The sequence below is a fragment of the Vicugna pacos genome, chromosome X (assembly GCF_048564905.1).
Source record: "Vicugna pacos chromosome X, VicPac4, whole genome shotgun sequence".
Lineage (NCBI taxonomy): Eukaryota > Metazoa > Chordata > Mammalia > Artiodactyla > Camelidae > Vicugna > Vicugna pacos.
Window position 1 is genome coordinate 96,405,841 of NC_133023.1, and position 25,743 is coordinate 96,431,583.

Sequence of the window (25,743 nt, forward strand, 5' to 3'; positions counted from 1 at the left end):
TTTTATGCCATTCTGTAAGTTGCCTTTTCATCTTGCTGATTGTGTCTTTTAATGTGCAGAAGCTTTTTAGTTTCATGTAGGCCCACTTATTTATTTTCACCTTTGTTCCTTGTGCTTTTGGTGTCATATCCAAAAATCATTACCAAGACCTATGTCAAAGAGCTTTTCCCCTATGTTTTATTCTAAGAGTTTTAGGTCTTTTAGGTCTTTATTCTTACAGTTTTAGGTCTTACATTTAAGGCTAAGCCATTTCAAGTTAATTTTTGTGAGTGATACAAAATAGGAGTCCAATTTCATTTTTCTCCATGTGGCTATTCACTTTCCCCAGCACCAGTTATTGAAGAGACTATTCTTTCTCCATTGAGTATTCTTGGCTTTCTTGTCAAATATTAGTTGACTGTAAATGGGGGGGGGCGTTATTTCTGGGCTCTTGATTCTGTTCCATTGGTTTATATGTCTATTTTTATGCATTACTATACTATTTGATTGCCATAGCTTTGTAGTATAGTTTGAAGTCAGGAAGTGTGATGCTGTGTTCTTCTTGCCCAGGATTCCTTTAGCTCTTCAGGGTCTTTCATGGTTCCATACAAATTTTAGGATTTTTTCACTATTTTTGTGAAAAATGCCTTTGGAGTTTTGATAGTGATTGCATTGAATTTATAGATAGTTTTAGGTAGTGTGGACATTTTAACAGTATTCATTCTTCTGATTCATGAACATGGGATATCTATTGTTTGTGTCTTCTTCAATTTCTTTCACCAAAGTCTTATAGTTTTCAGTGCACAGGTCTTTAATCTCCTTGGTTAAATTCATTCCTAACAATTTTATTGATTTTGTTGTCATTGTAAATGGAATTATTTTCTTTATTTCATTTTCAGATATTTCATTGTTAGTTTATAAAAATGCAGCTGATTTCTGTATGTTGATTTTATATTCTGTAATTTTACTGAATTCACTGATAAGTTTTAACAGTTCTTTATTGTCTTTAAAATCTTCTCTGTATAATATCATATCATCTACAAATGAAGACTGAAGATAGTTTTACTTCTTCCTTCCTGATTTGGATGCCTTTTGTTCTTTTCTCTTATCTGATTGCTCTAGCTCAAATTTCCAGTACTAAGTTGAATAAGAAAGGTGAGAGTGGGTACTTTTTTCTTGTTCCTGATCCTGAAGAAAAAGCTTTCAACCTTTCACCATTGAGTGTGATGTTAGCAGTGAGTTTGTCACATATGGCCTTTCTTTAATTAAGGTATATTCCTCCTATACCAATTTGTTGAGAGTTTTTATCATGAAAGGGTGTTGTATTTTGTCAGATGCTTTTTTTGCATCTATTAAGGTGATGATATGATTTTTATCGTTTATTTTATTAATGTGCTTTATCACATTTATTGATTTGTATGTGTTGAACCATCCTTGCATCACAAGGATAAATCCCACTTGATCATATGTATGATCCTTTCAATGTGCTGTTGAATTTGGTTTGATAATATTTTGTTGAGAATTTTTGTATCTGTATATATCAGGGATATTAATCTTTAGTTTTTCTTTTCTTCTATTGTCCTTATTTAGTTTTGGTATCAGGTTAACACTTGCCTTGTAAAATGAGTTTGAGAATGTTCCCTCCTCTTTAAATTTTGAGAAGAGTTTAAGAAGGATTGGTGTTAATTCTTATTTATATGTTTGGTAGAATTTACCAGTGAAACCATCTGGTACTGGGATTTTCTTTGTTTAGAGGATTTTGAATACTGATTCAGTCTCCTTACCTCTTATTAGTCTATTTATATTTTCTATTTCTTCCTGATTCAGTCTTGGCAAGTTGTATGTTCTTAGGAATGTATCCATTTCTTCTAGATTGTCCAATTTTGTTGGCATATAATTATTCATAGTAGTTTCTTATAATCCTTGTAGGTATCATTTTTGTACCTTCATTTTACAGTTAAAGAAACTGAGGCACAGAGGGATTAAATAACTTGTTCATGGTCATAAGGTGACAGAGCCAGGATAAAAATACAGGCAGTGTGGTCCCTGAGTTTATGCGTTTAGCACTATTCAACATTGCTTCTCTATGGTAGAATTTGGAAATCCATCTACTGATCTAAGATTGTTCCATATCAATCCTGCAAATGCCCCAGAAGTATGTATTCCTTTTACTGAAATGGGAGTGGGAGATGTGAGGGTTGATGGCCAAATGTAATTGCCATGTTAAGGTGAAGGAAGATAAGAAATTAAAATTAGGAAAAAATGGCACCTATATGGTTCCAGGTATTATATTAGTCAATTCACCTATGTCTTTCTTCTTTCACCTTTACAATCACTATTATAAAATTTATTTTTCGGGAGAGGAAACTGCTCAATGAGTTTAAGAAAATTGCCTAACACAGCCAGAGTGTGGCAGATCCATGATTGCACCCTAGACAGTCTGATATTTTGAGCTTAGACATTTAACCACCCTATCAGGATTACATAATGACAGTCATTAAAGATTGCCACTTACTGGGCACATGCCATTTGCCAGGCACTGCTTTGAATACTTTATCCTTACCAGCTCAGTTAATCCTCAGAGTAACCCTGTGAGGCCATTCTTATTATTATCCCCATTTCAAAGATAAGAAAACAGACACAGATCCAGTAAGTGGTGAAACCGGGATTTGAACCCCCCTTGCTTGTATCCAAAGCTCTTTCCAAAAGAGGGGAGATAGAGGAAAGCTGAGCTTATCCTGTGACCTGGCAGTGTACCCCCTATTTAGATTGGTCAGGAAGGCTGCTGGTTATTTGCCTAGTCAACTCTGGGGTTTCAAAAGGAACTTGATAAAAAGCAGAGGTTTGGATTTTCTCCATAATGAATGGTCCAACAAAAAACAGAGGTTGCTACTTCAGTGTAACCCTCCTCTTGCTACACAATAGACCACCTTGTGCCCATCTTTGGGTGCCCATGGCATCCAAAACATATTTTTCATCCATGGATATAGTAGCCATAATGTCCATAAATATAGGTATATAAGTGAAAGTGGGCATAAACCATTCTTATCTGCTCCTTAAAGCAGATCTCCCAAGGATTTCTACTTATTAGCCCATTTCATTCATTTTAAGCAATTGAAAGAACATAACCTATTCTTTATAAATAAGAATGAAACAATTAATATTCTCAAATTCAATCTTTTGATTCAGTCCAGTCCCCTCCATGGTTGCTGAGATTTTTCTGGATTTTGTTTTATTTTGCTTTTCATGTATGCTAAAGTTTGGGTTTAGAACTAAACTGCTACCAATAATGATGCTGGAAATAAAACAGCAGTGTTTCCAACAACTTAGAAGTTAAGAAATATATTCAAGAACCAGATTGCCTAGCTTCAAATCCCAGCCCTAAAACTAGATGGGAGACCTCAGGCTGGTTACTTAACCTGTCTTTGCCTGAGTTACCCAACTGTAAGAAGAGAATAATAACATTCTTGCCTTGTAGGCATTATTGTTAGGACTGAATTAGTAAATACATATAGGTGCTTTTAACAGTATTTCAATGGTAAATTCTCAATACATATTAGCTGTTATTTTATTAGTCAAGGCCACAGAAGAGCAATTTGAGAGATCCGGAAGGACTAAATCAGTGATGTTTTCCTTTGGTGGAAGACAGGGTGAGGGTGGGTTATATCTTGAGGCAATAAAGGGGGATAAATGGGTTAAGCTGGGACTGGGCTAAGTTGAGATGCACAAGTTGGTCTGTGATTAGCGTCTTGGACGGTTGAATGGCCTTAAGGTGGTGGTCTCTGTCTAGGAAGAATGCCAAGTTCTAGGATATTGCATCAGGGTTTCTGACCTTGCTGTTGGCCAAAGAATTGTTAGACCTGAGGTCTAGAACAGGTTTTGACACAGATGAACTGCACATTAAATGTTGGAATGCACAATACGTATATTTAAACACATCATTTAATAAATTAGAGTGCATATTTTATCATTTACTAATGTCAACAACATGAAAATTACTCAGTCTCTTTACCTAAATAGACCACCATCTAATTGAGAAGGCAACAGTCTTAAAAACTTTAGATAATCCCAAGATGAGTCTTATGACAGAATTAGTGTCAGTGCTCTACCCGTATCTACTCAGCATTCATCTGTAAGTTAAATTACTTTTTCATTCTTGCCAAGGGATCAAGCTCAACTTGCTGGCAATATAAGCCAGAAATGGTACAGAGTTAAAGCCCTTGGAAACAGGCCTAAACCAGTGACAAATGGGAAGTCAGTGGATGTATACTTCAACTTCCTTGTCCTTTAGTTGGGAGAACTTGGGAGTATTCTGCGCTATCCCCCAGAGTTCCCCAGGAGAACTGAGATCCAGTTGGCCATAGTGGCAACTGGCCTGATAGTATAAGCTTTGTTGACTTCCTTTCCTTTGCTGTCACACATGCCCACTTCCCTACCAGTACTTACTGGATCATTTCCCAACATCTACTTGCACTGGTATCTTTATTTTAGGGTCTCCACTGGTGAGAACTCAAAACAAGATAGAAAAATAGTATGTGCTGGACAATACTCAGAAACCATTTAACTGATCTGTAAAAATAAAATTTCTATTTTCCTCCCCAAACTCCTTTTCTTCCTCTCAAGTAAAACTGGAAGGGTAGAGCTGTTATACACCATATCAACAAAAGAAAGAGCAAAAATCACATGATCATCTCAATAAAGGCAGAAAAAACATTTGACAAAATTCAACATCCATTCATGATAAAAACTCTTACCAAAATGGATATAGAGGGACCATATCTCAACATAATAAATGCTGTTTATTACAAAGCCACAGCCAACATAATACTCAATGGAGAAAAAAATTGAAAACCTTCTCATTAAAATCTGGAATGACACAAGGATGCCCAATCTTATCACTTCTATTCAACATAATATTGGAAGTCCTAGCCATAGAAATCAGGCAAGAAAAAGAAATAAAAGGGATCCAAATTGGAAAAGAAGAGGTAAAATTGTCACTATATGTGGATAGCATGATACTATAATAGAAAACCCTAACAACTTCACACGAAAACTAATAGAGCTGACAAATGAATTCATCAAGGTAGCAGGATACAAGATTATCATACAGAACTCTGTTGCATCTCTTTATACTAACAAGGAAATACTAGAAAAGGAAAGTTTTTAAAAATCCCTTTTAAAATCACATAAAAAAACCCCAAAAACCTTAGTAATAAACCTGACCCAGGAGGTGAAAGACTTATACATGGAGAACTATAAAACGTTGATTAAGGAAATTAAAGATGATTTAACGAAATGGAAAGATATCGCATGCTCTTGAATTGGAAGAATTAACATTGTTAAAATGGCCACATTACCCAAAGCAATCTATAGATTTAATATTACCAAGGACATTTAAATTACCCAGGACATTTTTCACAGAACTAGAACAAATAACCCTGAAATTTATATGGAATCACAAAAGACCCAGACATGCCAAAGCAATAGTGAAAGAAAAAGAATGAAGTTGGAGAAATAACTCTCCCAGACTTCAGACAATACTATAGAGCTACAGCAATCAAAACAGCATGGTATTGGCACAAAAACAGACATATGGATCAATGGATCAGAATTGAGAGCCCAGAAATAAATCCATACACCTATAGTCGATTATTCTTCAACAAAGCAGGTAAGAATATACAATGGAGAAAAGACAGTCTTTTTGGCAAGTGATATTAGGAAAGCTAGACAGCTGCATGTAAATCAATGAAATTAGAAAACCCCCTCACACCATACACAAAAATAAACTCAAAATGGCTTAAAGGGCAGAGCTGTTGTTCTGCATGTTGTTTTCTGTTGTTCTGTTTCACCTTTTCTTGCCTTCTGACTCTTCTATAGCAAGTAAGGTAAGATTTGAAGATTTTAGGTAGCTAAGCAGACTTCCCTGGGTGGTAGGCGTCTAGTGTATCATGTCAACTTTCTTCTTCTTTCTTGTGAAAGGTACAGAAAAGTACATTATGTAGTTTAGGTCAAATATTATAAGACACAATTCTACCTTTATATTTAAGTGCATTTGAGGCTCTCTTAGATAAGAACATTGAGATCCAAATATATTTTGGGGAGATGGCATTTTGTTAAACTTACTCTTTTCCCTCAAACACTTAGCTGATTTTGGCATAAGACTCACCATGGAATTTGACCTAAAGTTCATAAGAATTCATAAGACTTATTGCTTTCTCCAGTTAAGTGAGGGTTATATTAGGTAAAAAATTATTTAGGTAAAGAAACACAGCACTTCTCATGATGCAGACATTAGTAAGGAATTGCATATGTGGTCTGAACACACACACATAGGCTTGCTCTTCCTATCTCCCACAACAGGAATACAGTCTCTCAGTCTAGGATTACCCTGACAAGTTATTTTTTTTTTCTGTCATAAGACGTAGGCATTGAACCAAGGCCTCCAGTGCAACACTCATATTTTCACTTTTGTTCAGTTCATTTCCAAAGAATCAATTCTAAATGTGTTCAAGCGCATGAAAAAGTGGAGATTAACAATGATTCCATTGTGCAGCTTCACAAGTCTAGTGAGGTTTTCAGTTATTTAGAAGCGTTAGCAATTCACTGTATATTAATTGAATTGGGAGGTTCAGCTGTGTCAATGATTCATGGGGTGCTATGTTTCTCCTAAGGCTGTTGTAGGTAAGAAAGTACAGATCTAACTTATCTTGAGCTCATAGCTTTGTGAAGAATATAACCTGATCAAAATTGGCTTGTATTTTACTAAGCTTGTGACTTGCTATTTCTCAGTGCTGGAAAGGGCTTTGGGTGAGCAAATGTCCTACATACTTCAAAGAAGGAACTATGTGGAAACGCGGAGATCTCACTAGTCATTTATGCAGCCTTTGTGAGTCCCTAGAAATCTGCATTAATAAGTCAACTCCTACCACTTCAATTTATCCAATATGGAAAGATTAGATAAAGGAAGGAAAACCATTGATTTCCTTTGTCTGCTTTACTCCCAAGCTAAAGATAAATGTCCAAAGTTTCAGTTAGTCAGTAACCTCTGCTCATTTTCAGTTGTATGGTATACTTGTGTTGTGGAATGAAGGAAAAAAAGGGATAAATCAGTCACTGTTTAGTAGAAACCTAAGAATATCTTTGAAAAGAAACAATTGAAAAGTTGATCTTTTAAAAATGAAGGAAAACATATTACTGGAAATACAAGACAATTGCAGAATTGTAGCAACTTAGTATTGAGAGTTAACCTGAATGTCACCGAGTCCAATGTCCTAACCAATGCAGGAATCTCCTCCTAGCGTTCTGTCTGAATACTTCTAGTGATAGCATCTTTACCACCTCCTCAAGGCAGCTGCTCTGTATCTGGATTGCTCTAATAGTTGGAAAATCATTCCTTATGCTGAGCCATTTTCACTTTAATACATATGAGGATGATAGGAAAAAAAATCAAGCAAGCCATTTGCTAACAAAAGATTTCAAGGCACTGTCTTTATGATGAGAAACTCATGTTAAATCGATTTAATTTCCTTCTACAACAGAGTTGCAGGTCTTGAATAAAGAGGAGAGAGATCAATGTAGGACACATCTGGACTTCACTAAAACTTTGTGGATCTGCAAGGCATTTCCATTAATGAGTTAGGGATATCAGGCCTGGGCTGTACTATTATATGAGTCTTAATCCAAGGGTACTAAGTGATGCTTTGGGAGGAACCGGGGACATTATATTCCAGAGACCACATAGGTTTGTCCCAGAGCTTTTAATTTTGTCCTGCAAAGTCTGGAATGAGAGAAATAAGAGACTTCCTACTAAATTTTCAGAAGATATCACATTGGGAAATGGGGCTGGAAGGTATGGGAAATAAAAGCTGAAAATTCCTTTCAAGGCAAGAACAAAATTGGAGATGACCTTGATCAATTAGAAATATGGTCTGTCAGAAAGAAGCTGACGTTTGATGTTCAGCAGGGACGGTACTGGGCAATCCATGTGCTCCCCAAATCCAAACCACAGAATACCTGCTGAGGAATGGCTGGTGAAACCATCACTCTGAATCACACCTTGAATAAATAGAAACAAGACAGGGCCATTGCTTAAAGGGCTAGTATGGGCCTCAGTTTTGTGAACAGAGTTATGATGTACAAAAGCCAGGACATAATTCTTCTGCCCTATATTCTGCATTAATAGGGATTTTATTATATACACTCCAACATTCAGCATGTTGGTCTTCATGCAAAACATGGAAGCAGAAAAGCTGGAGAGACTATCAAGGTAAAGGGATGAAAAGCAATCCTAGAGAAATATGTGAGAAAAGTTGAAATGACTAAATTTATTGAAAGAGTCAGTGTTGATTCTTCACTTGCCTTTTCTTTCAGCTGATTTTTCCACACTCACCTGACTATAATACCTCTTCTCCACATTGCTCATGAAATTCTATCTAAAGATGTCTCTATTAAGACTTGTTCAATAGGATATTCCAAATTTTTTGGCTTAAACGTTTCTTATGTTTGGTCACATGCCATGTAGATAAACCAGAGTAGAAGAAAACATTTGGTGCTAAATGATATGCCTTGTACATAACACTATCATAGCAATCATCACACTAATAGTTAATCTGGGCTGGCACGGAATAGATACCTAATGACTATATGTTGTATGAAGGAATGGGAAGAGGAAGTTGCCTAATTTTTTTCAAATCTGGGTTCCTTTCTGTCAAAATCAAGTTAATAGAAGAATGTTGTGAGGAAGAATATGATTAATTATAAACTGTAAGTTGCCTAACATGGGGAGGAATTGGAGGAATCTCTAGAAGTGCACTTAGTTAGAAGAAAGGGAAATTGTAAATCTAGGACAGTATTACTGATACCTCTAATTGGTAACGTGTTAATATGATTTAAGACAATTATTTGTTTTGCTAATAACCCTCCTTAATTAATCCACCTGAATGTATCTAAAGCACTTTGCATGATACCTGGTGTATACTAGATATCAGATACATGCTATCCCTACTGTTCTGTGAATTTCAGAATATTTTCTTAAATTAAACCAATTATACTGGCATTGATTTCCCTGATTCAGCATTGACATTTCATGCCATGCTCTGAAATCTACTGAAAACATACTGTAAGAATTCATTCAACTAACTTTCTTTTTTTTAACATTTTTTTATTGATTTATAATCATTTTACAATGTTGTGTCAAATTCCAGTGTTCAGCACAATTTTTCAGTCATTCATGGACATATACACACTCATTGTCACATTTTTTTTCTCTGTGAGTTATCATAACATTTTGTGTATATTTCCCTGTGCTGTACAGTGTAATCTTGTTTATCTATTCTACAGTTTTAAAATCCCAGTCTCTCCCTTCCCACCCTCCACCCCCCTGGTAACCACAAGTCTGTATTCTCTGTCTGTGAGTCTATTTCTGTCCTGTATTTATGCTTTGTTTTTGTTTGCTTGTTTGTTTTTGTTTTTGTTTTTTAGATTCCACATATGAGTGATCTCATATGGTATTTTTCTTTCTCTTTCTGGCTTACTTCACTTAGAATGACATTCTCCAGGAGCATCCATGTTGCTGCAAATGGCATTATGTTGTCGGTTTTTATGGCTGAGTAGTATTCCATTGTATAAATATACCACCACTTCTTTATCCAGTCACCTGTTGATGGACATTTGTCATTTGTGGATTTTTGAATGACGGCCATTCTGACTGGTGTGAGGTGATACCTCATTGTAGTTTTGATTTGCATTTCTCTGATAATTAGTGATATTGAGCATTTTTTCATGTGCTTTTTGATCATTTGTATGTCTTCCTTGGAGAATTGCTTGTTTAGGTCTTCTGCCCATTTTTGGATTGGGTTGTTTATTTTTTTCTTATAGAGTTGTATGAGCTGCTTATATATTCTGGAGATCAAGCCTTTGTCGGTTTCACTTGCAAAAATTTTCTCCCATTCCGTAGGTTTTCTTCTTGTTTTACTTCTGGTTTCCTTTGCTGTGCAGAAGCTTGTAAGTTTCATTAGGTCCCATTTGTTTATTCCTCCTACACTGCTGGTGGGAATGCAGTTTGGTGCAGCCACTATGGAAAACAGTGTGAAGATTCCTCAAAAGACTAGGAATAGACTTACCATATGACCCAGGAATCCCACTCCTGGGATTGTATCCAGAGGGAAATCTACTTCAGGATGACACCTGCACCCCAATGTTCATAGCAGCACTATTTACAATAGCCAAAACATGGAATCAACTAACTTTCAAAGCATAGAGTCCAATGGGCTATCCAGTTTAACCCCTGAGAACTGTTCAGTTTGAAAATCTACTGAAGTGCTTTCCCACTAAGATCAGGTATAAGGCAAGGATGTCCCCTCTCACCAGTCTTTTTCAGTATGATAGCAGAAGTCCTTGCTAATGCAATAAGGCAAGAAAATAAAATAAAATGTATATGGATTGGGAAGAAAAATAAAATGTCTTTGTTCACAGATGACATGATCATTTATGTGGAAAATCTGCAAAAATCAACCAAAATATTCCTGAAACTGATATATGATTATAACAAGGCTGCAAGATACAAGGTTATTATATAAGAGTTACTCAATTCACTTTTCTATATGTCAGCAATAAACAAGTAAAATTTGAAATTTAATAATAAAAAAAACAGCATTTGCACTAGCACCCCAAAGAGTGCTGTACTTAGGTATAAATCTAACAAAATATGTATAAGATCTATATGAGGAACAGTAAAAAACTCTGATGAAGTCAAAAAAGAACTAAGTAAATGGACAGATGTTCCATGTTCATGGATAGAAAGACTCAAAATTGTCATGATGTCAGTTCTTCCCAGCTTGATCTATAGATTCAATGCAATTACAAGCAAAATCCCAGCAAGTTATTTTAAGGATATCAGCAAACTGATTCTAAAGTTTATATGGAGAGGCAAAGACCCAGAATAGCCAACTCAATATCGAAGGAGAAGAACAAAGTCCAAGGATTGACATTACATGACTCCAAGGCTTACTATAAAGCTACAGTAATCGAGACAGTGTGGTATTAGTGAAAGAACAGACAAATAAATCAATGGAACAGAATAGAGAGCCCAGAAATAGATCCACTCAAATATAGTCAACTGATCTTTGACAAAGGAGCAAAGGTGATCTACTGAAGCAGGTTTAGTCTTTTCAACAAATGGTGCTGGAACAATTGGACAGCCATGTGTAAAAGACAAATTTAGACACAGACCTTACATCTTTCATAATAATTATCTCAAAATGGATTATAGATCTAAATGTACAAAACAAAATTATAAAACTCCTAGATGATAACCTAGGAGAATATCTAGATAACCTTTGGAATGGTGATGACTTTTTAGGTACAACACCAAAACCATGATCCATGAAAGAAATAATTGATATGCAGGATTTTATTACAATTAAAAATTTCTGCTCTGTGAAAGAAAATGTCAAAAGAATTAGAAGACAAACCACAGACTAGGAGACAAAGTTTCAAAAGACACACCTGATAAAGAATTATTATCCAAAATACACAAAGAACTCCAAAAACTCATCAATAAGAATATGAAACAACCTGATTTAAAAAATAAGTCAAAGACCTTAACAGACACCTCACCAAAGGAGATATAGAAATGGCAAGTAAGAGTATGAAAAGATGCTCCATGTCATATGTCATCAAGGGAATGCAGATTAAAAGAAAAATGACGTTCTCCAGGAGCATCCATGTTGCTGCAAATGGTGTTATGTTGTCGATTTTTATGGCTGAGTAGTAGATACCACTACACAGTACTACAATGGCCAAAATCTGGAATGCTGACAACAACAAATCCTGGTGAGGATGTGGAGCAACAGGAAGCTTCATACATTGGTGATGAGAATGCAAAATGGTACAATCATTATGGAAGACAGTTTGGTGGTTTTTTTTACAAATCTAAACATATTCTAATCATATGATCCAACAATCACTCTTCTAGATATTTACCCAGAGGAATTGAAACTTATGTCCACACAAAAACCTGCACATGGATGTTTATAGCAGCTTTATTCATCATTGCCAAAACTTGGAAGCCACCAATATGTCCCTCAGTAGTTGAGTGGGTAAAAAGTAGTACATAAAAACAATGCAAAATTATTCAATTATTAAAAGAAATAAGCTATAAATCCATGAAAAGACATGGAGGAACCTTAAATGTTAACATATTACTAAATGAAAGAAGACAGTCTATGAAGGCTACATACTTTATGATTCCAACTGTATAACATACTGGAAAAGACAAAACTGTGGAGATCGTAAAAAGACTAGTGGTTACCAGCAAGAGGGATGAATAAGCAGAACACAGAGGATTTTTAGGGTGGTGAAAATAATCTGTATGATATCATAATGATGGATACATATCATTATACATTTGCCCAAACCCACAGAATGTATAACACTGAGAATGGACTCTAATGTAAACTATGGACTTTGGGTGATTATGATTTGTCAATGTAGGTTCATCAGTAAATGTACCACTCTGGTGAGGGATGCTGAAAATGGGAGAGATAATGTATGTGTGAGCTCAAGGGGTATGTGGGAAATTTCCATACTTTCCTCTCAATTTTGCTGTGAACCTAAAATTGTTCTACAAGAAATAAAGTCCTTAAAAAAATACACTGAAGTTAAGGTTCCATGAGTCATCTTGAGGGAACCCCACCATTAATCCTTCTCAAAAAATGTAAGTCAGTACTTTCTTGATACTTCTAATATTAGCAGATACTAGAAGTATGTGCATTTAGCAATGATCTTTAACTAAATGGTAAATTTTTTGATGTCTTTATAACTAATGAGAGCTATCCCAGGTGCCAGTGATAACTATACTCATTCAAGATAAGGCTTATTTTAGATAACAATGTAAATCAGCAGGAAATATTTTTAATTAAAATAAAAAGTTTTGATGCTTTGTAATGCAAATTTCAACTAGGTTGAATTCCCTAGTTCTGTTGACACTTGCATTCTGTGAAATTGTTTGTGAGTACAAATGACTGTGGAGAAATGATTGCAGATATAAATGGTAATTTGTGAGGAAGGGTGCATTTCCTTCAGCACCATACCCACCTAGCTGGGTGAAATTTGACTCAGTTTATCCCCGGAAAGGGAGATTCCTTGAGCAATGGTTGCAGTATGCTCTGCCATTAGAGCTCTGGATGAGAAACTGGAAGTGGGAATTCTTGTTCTTTATGTACCACTCCTTCAAATGAACCTATTAAATCTGACTTTCTCAAAGTGTGGTTCTGCAACCACATCACAAACTATTTAAAAAAAAAAGTTTCCCAGGTGATTTCCTAAAAACACTATAAAATTTGGACCCGTATCAAGCATTTGGCTCAAGAATGATTTGGTGTCCATATATATGGCATACATTTATATCTCTGGGCCTTTGCACAAACTCTTTCCTGATTCTTGAAACATACTCATCCTCTTCCTTTGAACTCCCTCTTACTCCCGAGGCAGGGCCGAGTGCCCAATCTCTGTGCTCCCATGCCGCCCATGTTCACATCCCTTCATCATGACAGTCACTGCACTAATTATCGTTGATTCTGCCCTCCCTTCTTGACTTGACCTCCTTGAGGGTGAGGCTGAGTCTTTCATTTCTGTATATTTAAGAAGGTATATAGTAAGCACTGAGTATTTTTTTGAGAAACAAATTACTTAATGATTGATATCATCAGTAGTCATGGGGATTTTGCTATATGTGCTTACCTGATTATTTATAGAAAGATTAGATGAAGTCCTAGTGTTGACCCTGGACTTCTACCATTTTCTCATCTCCACTATTTGTTCTTATTCTTTCTTTGGACTCTAAAAAACATTTCTTATTATTATTGCTAATTTGCACTTACTCTACAGATATCCTTTCCTCTAATAATCTTATTAAAGAGTATTAAAAAAATAGCCTATTAAAAGGAACTTTTTGAAATATGTTTACTGTTATACTTGTTCTAATTATTACATAGGAAAAAGTAACTGTGGGCTTGTAGGGAGAAAACAATCAGAGTCCCATTTTTTGATGACCTGTCTTTTTTTTTTCAGTATTAGTCTTTTTGGAGTATACTCAGTTACAGTGTGTCAATTTCTTGTGTACAGCACAATGTCCCAGTCATGCATAAACATACATATATTCGTTTTCATATTCTTCAGTGACCTGACTTATGTTGGTTCCTACAACAACCTAGATTTGTGTTGGTGACAGCAGACATCAAATGAAGTATACAGAGATGGAATCTCAGAGAAAGATTATGTTAACAGCAATTTCCAACTATATGGGAAAGTGCATAAATTAATGGGCTGGCAAGGAAAATTGTCTCCCTTGACTCTTTTGTGGTATAATGAGAACCTTCTACATATTTTTTAAATGAAGCCTTAAAAGCTAGCAACAAAAAAAGATCATTTATATTTTTATGAATGGATATTTTAAATCATTTTTCCACATTATAGAGGATTTCAATATTTCTGTAGTTTCATTTTTCAGTTTCCTCTGGAGGAGATGTACAGTTCTTTGTGAATTAAAGGGATGTATAGAAATGCAAATGTTGCAGATTATGAAATGGTACAAAAGGACTGTCTGCTAAACTGATTTCAAGGCTACAGAGGACATTGTCTGTATGCTTAGACAAAAGAGAACTAAAAATTAACGAAAAAAAGAAGGGGGATTTAGGTAAAAAAAAAAAACCTTAATTCAGAGAAGTGGGAATGAATACATAGCTTAATAAAAAAAACTTGTATAGAAGTCAGATATCAGATTGTTCAGTTTAATTATCCACCATCATTAGTATATATATAACTCTAAAATTGCACCAGCTATATAAAATAGCATTCTCTATTTCAAATGTGGAACAGTGTGATAGATCTTAATACAGGCTATAGTACAGGAAGGAATTCAGGGCATACATAGCATACTAAGAGCAAATGCAGTGTCAATCAAGGTATATATTACTGATTTAGGAGTTTTACATATGTAAATCAAGCCTGTATTATTAGACTTATTAAGCTTATGCTGACAGCGGAAGATCATTAAAAAACTTGCCAGAGGTCTCATTTGAAGAGGGAAGGTGACAATGTGGATTAAAAGGAATAGTCATTAATTTTAGAGAGTGCTGATAAAGTTTAGTAAGAGAGTGAATATCAGTTTATCTAGAGTCTGAATGCTTATTTTTAAATTATCCTCCTTCTCTCTATCATTGGCTTTCTGGAGAGGAGTCCTTTATTTATTTGCGCTTTCTCTTTTCATTTATAAATGGTAGCACAAAATGGGTTCTAGAGTTGAAGCATCTTGGAATGTGAGAGTAGTCTTTTGCATTGAAGACTGAAGACAAGCTATTTCTCTTGGCTCTACATTTCATAACTAACTCAAACCCATCTGCTTGCCATCTTGCAAACGGAGAGCTCCTCAGAAAAGAACATGCCTCAGCGGAGATCAAGGGCCAACATTGGAAAACATGGCCCATCATGATCCACACCATTGTGGCCCATTACCATCGTGATCCACACAGATATTGAAACCCAATCAACTCATTCATGTTAAAATCATAACTTCTGACTAGTTCTTTAGAATTCACCAAATCATCAATTACTTTATTATTTCCAACTTCTTAAGAGATTTTTTTTCTCCTGTCTTACTCTCATTATTGATTCACTTGAGCATCATTCTCTCCTCCACAGCCCCCAGGGGCTTGTCTTATGCCTCTATTATCCCATCTAGCTCATTCTGCCTTTTTTTAATTTTAAAAACAAATAAGTCAATTTATTGAGCAGTTACTATCTGCAAAGCAGCACACTGGATGCTGCTACAAAGGGAGAGGACACTGGGATGAGTAACACATCTGCTTTCAAAGGAGTTTACATTCATATGACAGAAGAAGACATGTTTGAAACTGTTATGATAGAGTGAGCTGAGTTTGAGGAGGGGAAGAAAAGAGAGGGCCAGGTTACGAACATCAGTTTATTGTGGGTCTCTAACTCTTCCAGTACCCAAAAAGAAATAATGGTGGTGTGATGTGCTCTAAGTATCGATGCTATTATTATCATAACCCCCTCCAGAACTAGTATTAATTGGTTATATACTGAAAAAGTGACATACTCAGATTCTTCTTAGCCATAGTGATTAAAAAAAAGTCCCTTTGATGAACTAGATAAACACAATTGGTGGTTGGTTGGGAGTAGGTTGTAATAAAGATCCTCTTGGGCACAATGGCAATGTATTAGTTAGTCCTGGGCCTATATTTTCCTTTCTCCATTCCAAGTGCCTGGTTAATAGCCAATAACCAGAGGTTTTTTTCCCCAAATACTAACTTTCACAAACACAGATTTTTCTTGTGGTTTTGTATTCAGCTAGACTTGCCATCTTCATGTTGTTGCCAGAAATAAGTCACAAAGAGGTTCAGGTGGTATTTATTAGCTTATTAAACCCATATGACTCCAGGGACACATTCCCTAGGAACCCAGCAACTCTTGCAAGCTTTGAGAACCTACAGAATGCAGTACAGGATTTCAACCAGTCAGCTAATGGCACTGTAAATATCACTGATTAGTCTCTTTTTTTAAGAGCAGTATTAACAGCTCAATCAACCAAGTAACTGAAAGGACAAGTGATAGAATGGGTGCCTGGCTGTGTGTGTTACCAAAGCTTTGCACAGCAGTTCAGAGAACACCTTTCCTAATAAGTGAGGTGTCAGGCCCTAACAGCTGGTTGGTTTGGATATGATGATCAGAAGAAGTAGTAAAAAGGATTGTTAATTTTAAAACTCCTGATTAGGGGTCAGGATGAGATTTGGAAGAAATCTGTAGTGACAGCATGCTTTGGGGCACTGTGCTTGCCTATCACATTGGGATATCCATTGGCTGCCATTGTTGTACTTCCTTTACAGGCTGACTTCAATCTCTGAAAGTTGGAAGGGTACTATTTGCCAGTGGAAGCAGAAGTAATCTTTTCAGGGTGTTAAATTACGAGGTGTGTGTGTAGGGGGGTAGAGAATGGGGGTCGCAGGACACACTAGTGTGGCATATTGAAGGCAGACGTTTTTCCTAGAGTGATTTCGTCCTGCATATGCTTGTTTATTAATTTTCCCTATCCTGTTTGACCCATTTGGCAGGAATACCACACTATTACACGAAAGCCGATATGGAAAGGGCGAGTCTGGGGAGAGATGTTTTACTATTTATCAAGATCTAAAGGATTGATCCTTTAATTGTTTTGGAGACAGCATGAGAAAAGCACTGTCTCTGTTCCTATTGTCTCTCAGTAGTTTGATGGGAGTAAGTTTTGTTGATTTTCCTAGACAATCTCTGGATGCAGTTTATTTAGGACTGTGCCTAACACAGTGCATATTACACAGTAGGAACTTGGGAATAAGTTGTGAAAAATGAAGGCAGTGTGAAATGTACAGTAAGGCAAATGGTCCATGGACTTATTATCTGAAGGGAAGAAAATAAATGGGAAGTCCATCCAGGAATCTCATTCTACATTCATACGTTTTTAAGATATGTGATCCTTCTCATCACAAGTTTTTCTTTTGTTTTTATTGTATCTATCTGAGATGATGGATGTGACTAAACCTATTGTGGTAATCATTTCACAATATAAGTAAATCAAACCATCATGCTGTATACCTTAAGATATACAATGATATATGTCAATTATTTCTCAATAAAATTGGGGGGAAAAGATATGTATGCAAACAGTGCTACTCCTTTAGCAAAACTACACCTGGGAATGATACATACAGTGATATCTTGCTAGAGTGAATGAAACTACTTAATACGACTGATACAGTCTTTCAGCTCATGTGGAATAATGTAGCTATTTTATTAAAATGGTAACCACCAGAACCTTTGAAATGACTCGTCCTGGGCTCATCTGGATTTGGCCCAATTGATCCATCTAGGAGTAACATATATTCTTAGTTCCAAATCATAGGCTTTCATATATACAGGGATATAATCGAGATTAAAACCATTCATCCCAATATCAGTTCATTTATTTAACATACATTGGACTTCTGCACCGAATGAATTATTGTGCTAAGAGCAGTGGGATACTCTCTTTTTTTCTTGTTAATATTTTTTATTCCTAATTTTAATACTATAGTAATAATTAACTCTTAATTTGAAACTATTTTCTATGGACTGGAAGGAAGCAGAAGAGGGAAAAAAATGATTTGATGAATTCCAGTCAACCAGTAGCAAAATAATGATAGTGGGATACTTTCTTAAGGGCAGGACCCTTGCCTGTTTTTTTCTACATTTTATTCCCAGCATCTAGCATAATAAGTAGAATATATAGCATATACTTAATAGATGCTTGTTTACAAGTGAGTGAATTAACGAATAAATAAGGGAGGTGACAAAGACAAGTAATTCTAATGCCAGACAAAGTGAAACAAGTGGTCTAAGCTTAGTGCTGTGGATACCAAGGGAAAGATTCAGTCAACCCCAGTTTGGGTGAAGTTGGTCAAGAAAGGCTTCAGGAATAACAACATTTGAATTAATCGTTTTGGAATGAATAAGATAAGACAGGAAACACACACACAGATATGCTCACACAGAAGAGAAATGCATTCAATGCTACAGTTAACATCACAGACAAAGGTTGTAGCAGTGTAAAAGTGTATGCCATGTTTTAGGAATGGTGACAATGCAGGGTGGTTGAAAGAGAATGGTGATGGATGGGGCTGGAAAAGGAGGGCAATGCCAAGTCACATGAGGCTCTAAATGTCCTACTAAGAAGTTACACTCCATTTAAGATTTTAGGAGAGAGTGATAGGATTCAATCTACTAACCATAGTTTTATTAAGCACTCATTAAGTGCCTATATTGTGCGCGATAGGGATTATTTGCCTTTAAAGAATATACAGTTTGGATTTGTAGGTAACTCATTTTCTTCAAGAAGTATTTCCTTACCCAAGTCAATGGCACTCGTTATTTCTCTCTTTACAGCATTTCTCACAGTGTATTGTAATTTCTTGTTCAGTTTTTAGTTTCCTACACTGGACTAGAGCTCAGTGAGGGCAGAAGCAATGTCTACTTTGTTCATCATTGTAATCCAGTGCTTATTCATCAGTGCTTAGAACAGTCTCTGGCACATAGTAGGTATTCAATAAACAGATATGGAATAAAAAATAAGGAATGAGTAAATGAATCATATGATTATTAACTTGCTGTATCTACAAAATGCAGAGGAACCATTTATGAAGCATTTCTACAATAAGATGAAGAGAATTCATTTGTAAAATTGGAGAGTCTGTGACTGCTAAAGGTGAAAAGCCGTGATAAAGGGCAGTTTTCTGTAAGATACTGGAGACTCAGTTACAAGTCCTGAGATTCCGTTTAGTGTTGGGATTTCTCCAGGATGCTTTAAGTCTCAGGGTTACAGCTCATTAAATATTGGTTAAAGGACTAGATCAGTTACCTATGCCAAGTGTAGGAGCCCAGTAACTATTTGTTGAGGGCCTGCATTCATTGTTGTGGCAGACTGTGTTTTCCAGGAATGGCCCAACCCACAGATTTATCCCATCTCCTTTGCCAATGCGAGGTGTTGTCTGTGTTCTCTTTACTGTGAGACTGAGTGAATCTTTGTAACAGCGTAGTATACATTAGAAGTTAAGCTATGGGAATTCTAGCTAAGACAGAATAAATGATATGGCTTCTACTGGCACATGCTCTCTGTTTCTCTCTGGCTCTTTCTTGGAAATGGTCACCAGTGGAACCCAACCACCATGCTATAAGGAAGCCCAAACCTATCCATAAAGAGAAACACATATGGAGAGGATCCAAGGTCCCTAACCAATAGCAAGTATAAACCACTGGACGTGTGAGTGAATGAACCTTCAGACTGCAGCTCTCACTCATCGAGTCTTCCAGATGAGACCTCAGATGCTGGAGCATATACAAGCCGTCCACACTGTGCTTTGTCTGGATTCCTGACCCACAGAAACCATGAGGGATAATAAGTGATTATTGTTGCTTTAAGACTAAGTTTTTTGCTAATCTGTGACTCAGTAATAGATAATGAATAATACACCTGTACTCTGTAGACTAGATCAGTGGTTTATAACTTTTTAAAAAACCTTATATCAGTTTGAAAATCTGAAAAGCTAAGGTGGCCTCCTTTTATCCTGCCTCCTAGTGTTTACAGCCTTGTATATTCCTTTCCTTGCAAATGAAGGTAGTATATGTGGCTTTCCTATAAACAATAAAATATGGCAAAGTTGGTGAGCTGTCACTCTAGTGATGTTACTTTATATAAGACTCATTCTTGCTATCAGACTGACTCTAGACTCTTGCTCTCCTTGTAGATTTTGATGAAGCAAGCTGCCATGAGTCCTACAACTACAAGGAAATGAATTCCACCAATAACTAGAATGAACTTGGAAGGAGACCCTCCCCCAGTGAAGCCTGGAGATGAGAACAAAGCCCCAGCTGACACCCTGATGGCAACCTTGCAGAGGATGCTGGTAAGCCATGCACAGACTCCTGACCAACAGAAACTGTGAGATAAATATATGTGTGTTTTAAGCCATTGAATTTGTGGTAATTTGTTATACAGCATAGAAAATTAATACAAAAGCTATGGATCCTCTCTGATAAAAATGTGCAGAGATTCACATACACATAGAATTCTTACACAATATTTTAAGTTGTTTGTGAATGGATCGTAGGTTAAGAACCACTATTCTAGATTGTTTGCCCTATAGTCATATGCAGAAGACTTCAAAACCTAGATTTTCTTTGTGATGTCTTATGTTGAACATTTTATTTACTTGCTTAGTAATTCACTACCTTATAATTGAGCATTGTCTACTTCAGGGTTCAATTTTCTTCACTTCTGCATCGTTGGAGGTGGGGCATTGGTACAGTTTTATATTATTGTTCCACTCAGAAGGAATCTACCCACCAGTCACTTTCTCCATTTTTTGCCTCTGCCTTTCTAGAGGCAAAACCAAGGGAAGATCAGTAGATTTCAATAAACAGTAAACAAACAGGAATAGCCAATAGAGTAAGGCTAATGAGTTAAACATTGAGTAAATGCTAATGAATACAGTTTAGTAAACGGTTCACATTTTTCCTATATTTCATTGGGAAGTTAAATTTATGATACAACAAAGTTACTTCTTTTAATCATAATTAAAATGCAACATAAATAAAAATCTTTTTCCTAACCTCACTGCTAAAGCAAGGGTTTTCTTTACCGTCTTTCTTCATTAATAATTGCTATGCTCTAATAAAATTAGAGGATGTAGAAAATAATACTTATTATGAATTCTCTAACACTGGCATGCAAACATCCTCATTAAAGCCAGTGATCTATGTTTTGTTGTTTAGATAAATGTCTGTAATTCTTGCCTTTTATTCTGACTATCCATTTCTTTGCTGAAGAAGCACAATCAAACTCTGACAGTGTCAACTCCCACTTTTGATGGTACTGAAAAGAAGGGTCAATTTCTCTAAGGGAAAAATGGAATTGTAGGGGGAACTCCAAAGCACTGAGCAGCACAGGACACAACTGCTTTCTGTCTTCTCTTCCCCCTCAATTATATTATTAAGGGTTAACACAGGGGAGGCAGCAAGCAAGTGTCCACAGGGCTCCCTGAAACCAGCTTCTGCACTTGGAATATCCGGCTTGTGGAGATGTCTCCATCTGCACCACATATGGGGAAGGCAGCCTACATCTGGGCCAGTGTGGATGGCTTGGAAGAGTCCACTTGCTCGCTTGGTAAATGACAGCGACGCAATTCACATGTAGGCATGCCAACTGACTTAATCTTTCTCTACTTCCCCAATCACAAACAATTTGGCTTTGCCTATTAATTTTTGTAGATACCATTAAAAGGAATACCACAGCTAATGTTATATCGGACCCAATTACGCTAGTGAACTGCTTCTATTTTTTTTTCTTTCATGCTGTGGCATTTCCTTTCCCCTGAAAACACTCTTTCACTCAGTCTAGCAATTAACTGCTTGAACAGTATAATAAGGAAGCAATTAAGAGGTGACAGAGAAAAATTAACACTCCATTTCACATTAAAGGCTAAGTGAGTATCCTTGCCATTGTGAGTTAAATGTGTCTTTGAAAACCTGTAGTTTGGATGTATTTTCCTTTTGAATAAGGAACCCAGCTCCATGTTTTTTGTCTAGCATCCCAATCTGAAAATGGATGATAACTAATTGGGTGCTGTCTGCTTAAACAGGCTATATTAATTGCAGTTTGTTCTCCTGTAAGTGTCAAGGAAAACAAAATCTTTGTAATGTGTAGGCATAATGTACGGCCGCCTTCATTTGAATATGCAGGCCATGTCCTAGTGCAAATAAAGCAAACTCCTGGATGCAATGTTGCCATGGCAGGCAGCATTTGCATAATAAATAACAGCTATCATGAGACTTTCTTTATGAAGTTCTCTGTTGTGTTGTCAGCTGTAAGAGCCTCCACTAAAGCAGCCAATATTGAGGAAGCAGAGTGTGTTTTGCTTGCAAATGCAACATCCAAACCCGAGTCACTGTCAAGAATCCATTATTTTAGTGTTGCTGGCTAAATGGGATGGCTTGTGTTACGTACGCACAAGGAATACATGGTGAACTGTATCAACACACATCCACAAAATGACAAGAATATGACTTAACTCCAATGCATTTGGTTAGATTAACTCAGGAACAAATCATTAGCTTGCTCTTCTGTGCCAAGGTCTTTCAGCCCGGTAGTGGTATCTGCAACCTCATCCTCTGTTATCATGTTTGAACAAGTTAGAAAGTCTCTCATTTCTGGTGATAGTGATTGGAACAATATTTAAAGGGGAGTAGGGTTCTGAATAGCTTCATCCTGTGAGATTCTATTCTCATACTATCTTAAGGCTACTAGAAGTTTCCTGATACTTACTTGGGGGCTTTCTTGTATAAATTTACTTTAATTTGGTATTAGGACAGGAAGGAGACTGGCAAGTAAGTGGTTATTTACCCATTAATTGTTATATCTTACTTCTACTTTCAGAAAATTTCTTCATTGAATATTTCCAGAGATTCAGAAAGATGGAAGGTTTTGTGTGTGTGTGTGTGTGTGTGTGTTTCCCAACCATTAATTGAAGTTCATGAAATGAGATTAATAAGAGCCTTGCCTTACATTTATACAGACTGCCAATTTTGGGGGCCCAGATGAGATCCTATGTTTTGGCTCCTAAGAAAAGAAATCATGGCCACCACCATCATCACTTTGACTGCAATTTATTGTGTTCCTACAGGGAGCTGACATGGTGTTAAATGACACTGTGTGCCTTGTCTCATGCCTTATGATCCCTGTAGTCCCTAGTTTAGGCCTGAGAAAACTGAGGCTCTGAGTCTGGACCAGGATTTGAATTTTGTGCTATTTTACTCTGAAGCTCTTGCTCTTTTCACCACTTAATGGCCCAAGGGCAGAATTTTTTAAAGTGAACATTAATGAGACCTTCCTTGAACAATGTCTATTTTAATGACTACTAACAGCACTGTATTTTTTCTAAAGCCAATGAAAATAGCAATATTCATGACTCTAGGAAAGAAAGGTGCAACAAATCTGGAGCTGATTCTCACCTCTTTATAGCCTGATTTATAAGGGCAAAGAAGTTAGAAGTCTGCTCTAGTTGGAGGCCTAATAGGTTGTCTTTTATTTCCAAAAAGAAAAAAAAAAGAAAAGAAAAAGAATAAAAACCCAACAGCAAGACCTCAACAACTCATTTTCAACTTTTAAGAGCTCAGAAAGATAGTCTAAGCTATTAAAGACTATTTATTATCTTCTTTTTTTTAACGTTTCATCATCTTCAAATTTCCTTGCTCATATGAGAACTTGCTGTTCAGGTGTCTTTATAGAGCAATTTTCTGTAGCCAAGTTACACATCTTAAAATAATGACTCATAATGGAAGTCGAACGTGAGGTGGCTGCAGCATTAGCTAAAGAGCACCATTAGAATATGCTGTATTTCAGCTTTTAAAATGAAATCCTTAAAAGCAGGGCATCTGTGGCAAATGCAGTAATAATATTTAATAATTGTGGGGAGAGTGGTGAAAATGGCAAAAAGTGACCAAACAGTTGGAGAATCTGGGCAGGTTGTGTCATTAAGATTTGTCTTGCACCTTCAAGAATGATTTAGGTATAAAAAAGAATTTTTTGCAACGTAGTTTTCTTTTTCTTTTTTGTGGTTGCTATAATGCCTAATCTGCTGTGGGTTGGGAGGCAAGGTTTTTTCTTCTTTCAATATTTCTTTTACATGGACATGTTCTTGAAGTTATATCATTGCCTATCCAGTGAGGTCATTCTTGGATTATTGAAGTTTCTCTCTTCTGTGTATTGATGGAGTTATACTGCAAAGACTCTAGCTTTTCTTTTACTCTTGAAAATAAATCTTTGCAAAAATAAAATCACTGTTCCTTTTCATTACTCAGATAGCCTGCCAGTCCTTTGATGTGAAGCAGTAACAAATTCATGTTTCAGTATTAGGAAGTAGCTGAAATCTTTTACCACTAGTGGACTGGGCAGCATTTTCCCCCAGTGTGGGCTCACTCACAATCCCCTTTTAACAAATACTTTGAAATATAACTGTAACAGTACTTGTATATAACAGTACTGCTACCAAATCAGGAATTACACAAAGAAGCCCTTCATCTGATCACAAAGAGGATGAGTGGAGGTAGGCGGGATGAAAGGAAGGAGAACATCTGTATAACATATTTCAAGTGACTCCACTCATGTCTGAGACCCCAAGTACCATAATAGTGTGTGTGTGTGTGTGTGTGTGTGTGTGTGTGTGTGTGTGTGTGTGTGTGTGTCTGCAGAGGATGGAGTATTTAAAAATACGTGCCTAATGACTTTCCTCCAGAAAGTATGAGAACTTTGCAAAATTTTCAAGGGAGAGAAAGTCCAGGATTCTGTAAAGGTCACTGTTATGGACTGAATGTTTGCCCCTCCAAAATTCAGGTGTTGAAATCCTAATGTCCAATGTGATGGTATTAAGAGGGAAGACCTTTGGGAGGTAATTAGACCATGTGGGTGGAGTCCTCATGAATGAGATTAGTGCCTATATAAAGGAGACCCCAGAGAACTCTCTCTTCCCTTTCACCATGTGAGGACACAGAGAGAAGACAGTCAGTCATATATGAACCAGGAAGCGGGCTCTCACCAGAACCCGACTGAGCTGGCACCCTGATCTTGGACTTCCATCAGAACTGTGAGAAATACATTTCTGTTACTTATAAGTCACTTAGTCTATTAGGATTTGTGTTATAACAGCCTGAGAAGACCAACAGTCACCCCTATGAATGTCAAATGGCAGGAGCTGATGGGACGTAACTCTTTTGTGCATTTAATGCCCTCTAAAGAGGAGAGACTACTTTCTGATACTTGCTCTCTTCTGGTCTCCAGTGTGCTACCCATGGGAATACGGAGGGCCCCCAACTCCCTTACTTCTTTTCACGTTCTCTGCCTGGCTCTGGAAATACCAGATACTCTAAAGCTCACCATATCCATCACAGCAAGTTCTCTAAGAAATGCTCTATGATTCATGGGTGTACAGTGGATCCTTGAACAACACAAGTTTGAACTGTGTGGGTCCACTTACACACAGATTTTTTTTCAAAAAGAAATACTACAGTACCACATGATCTGCAGTTGATTAAACCTGCAGAGAACAGAACAGAACTGCATTATACACAGATTTTCAACTGCATGAAAGGTTGACACCTTTAACCCCCACTATTGTTCAAGGGTAA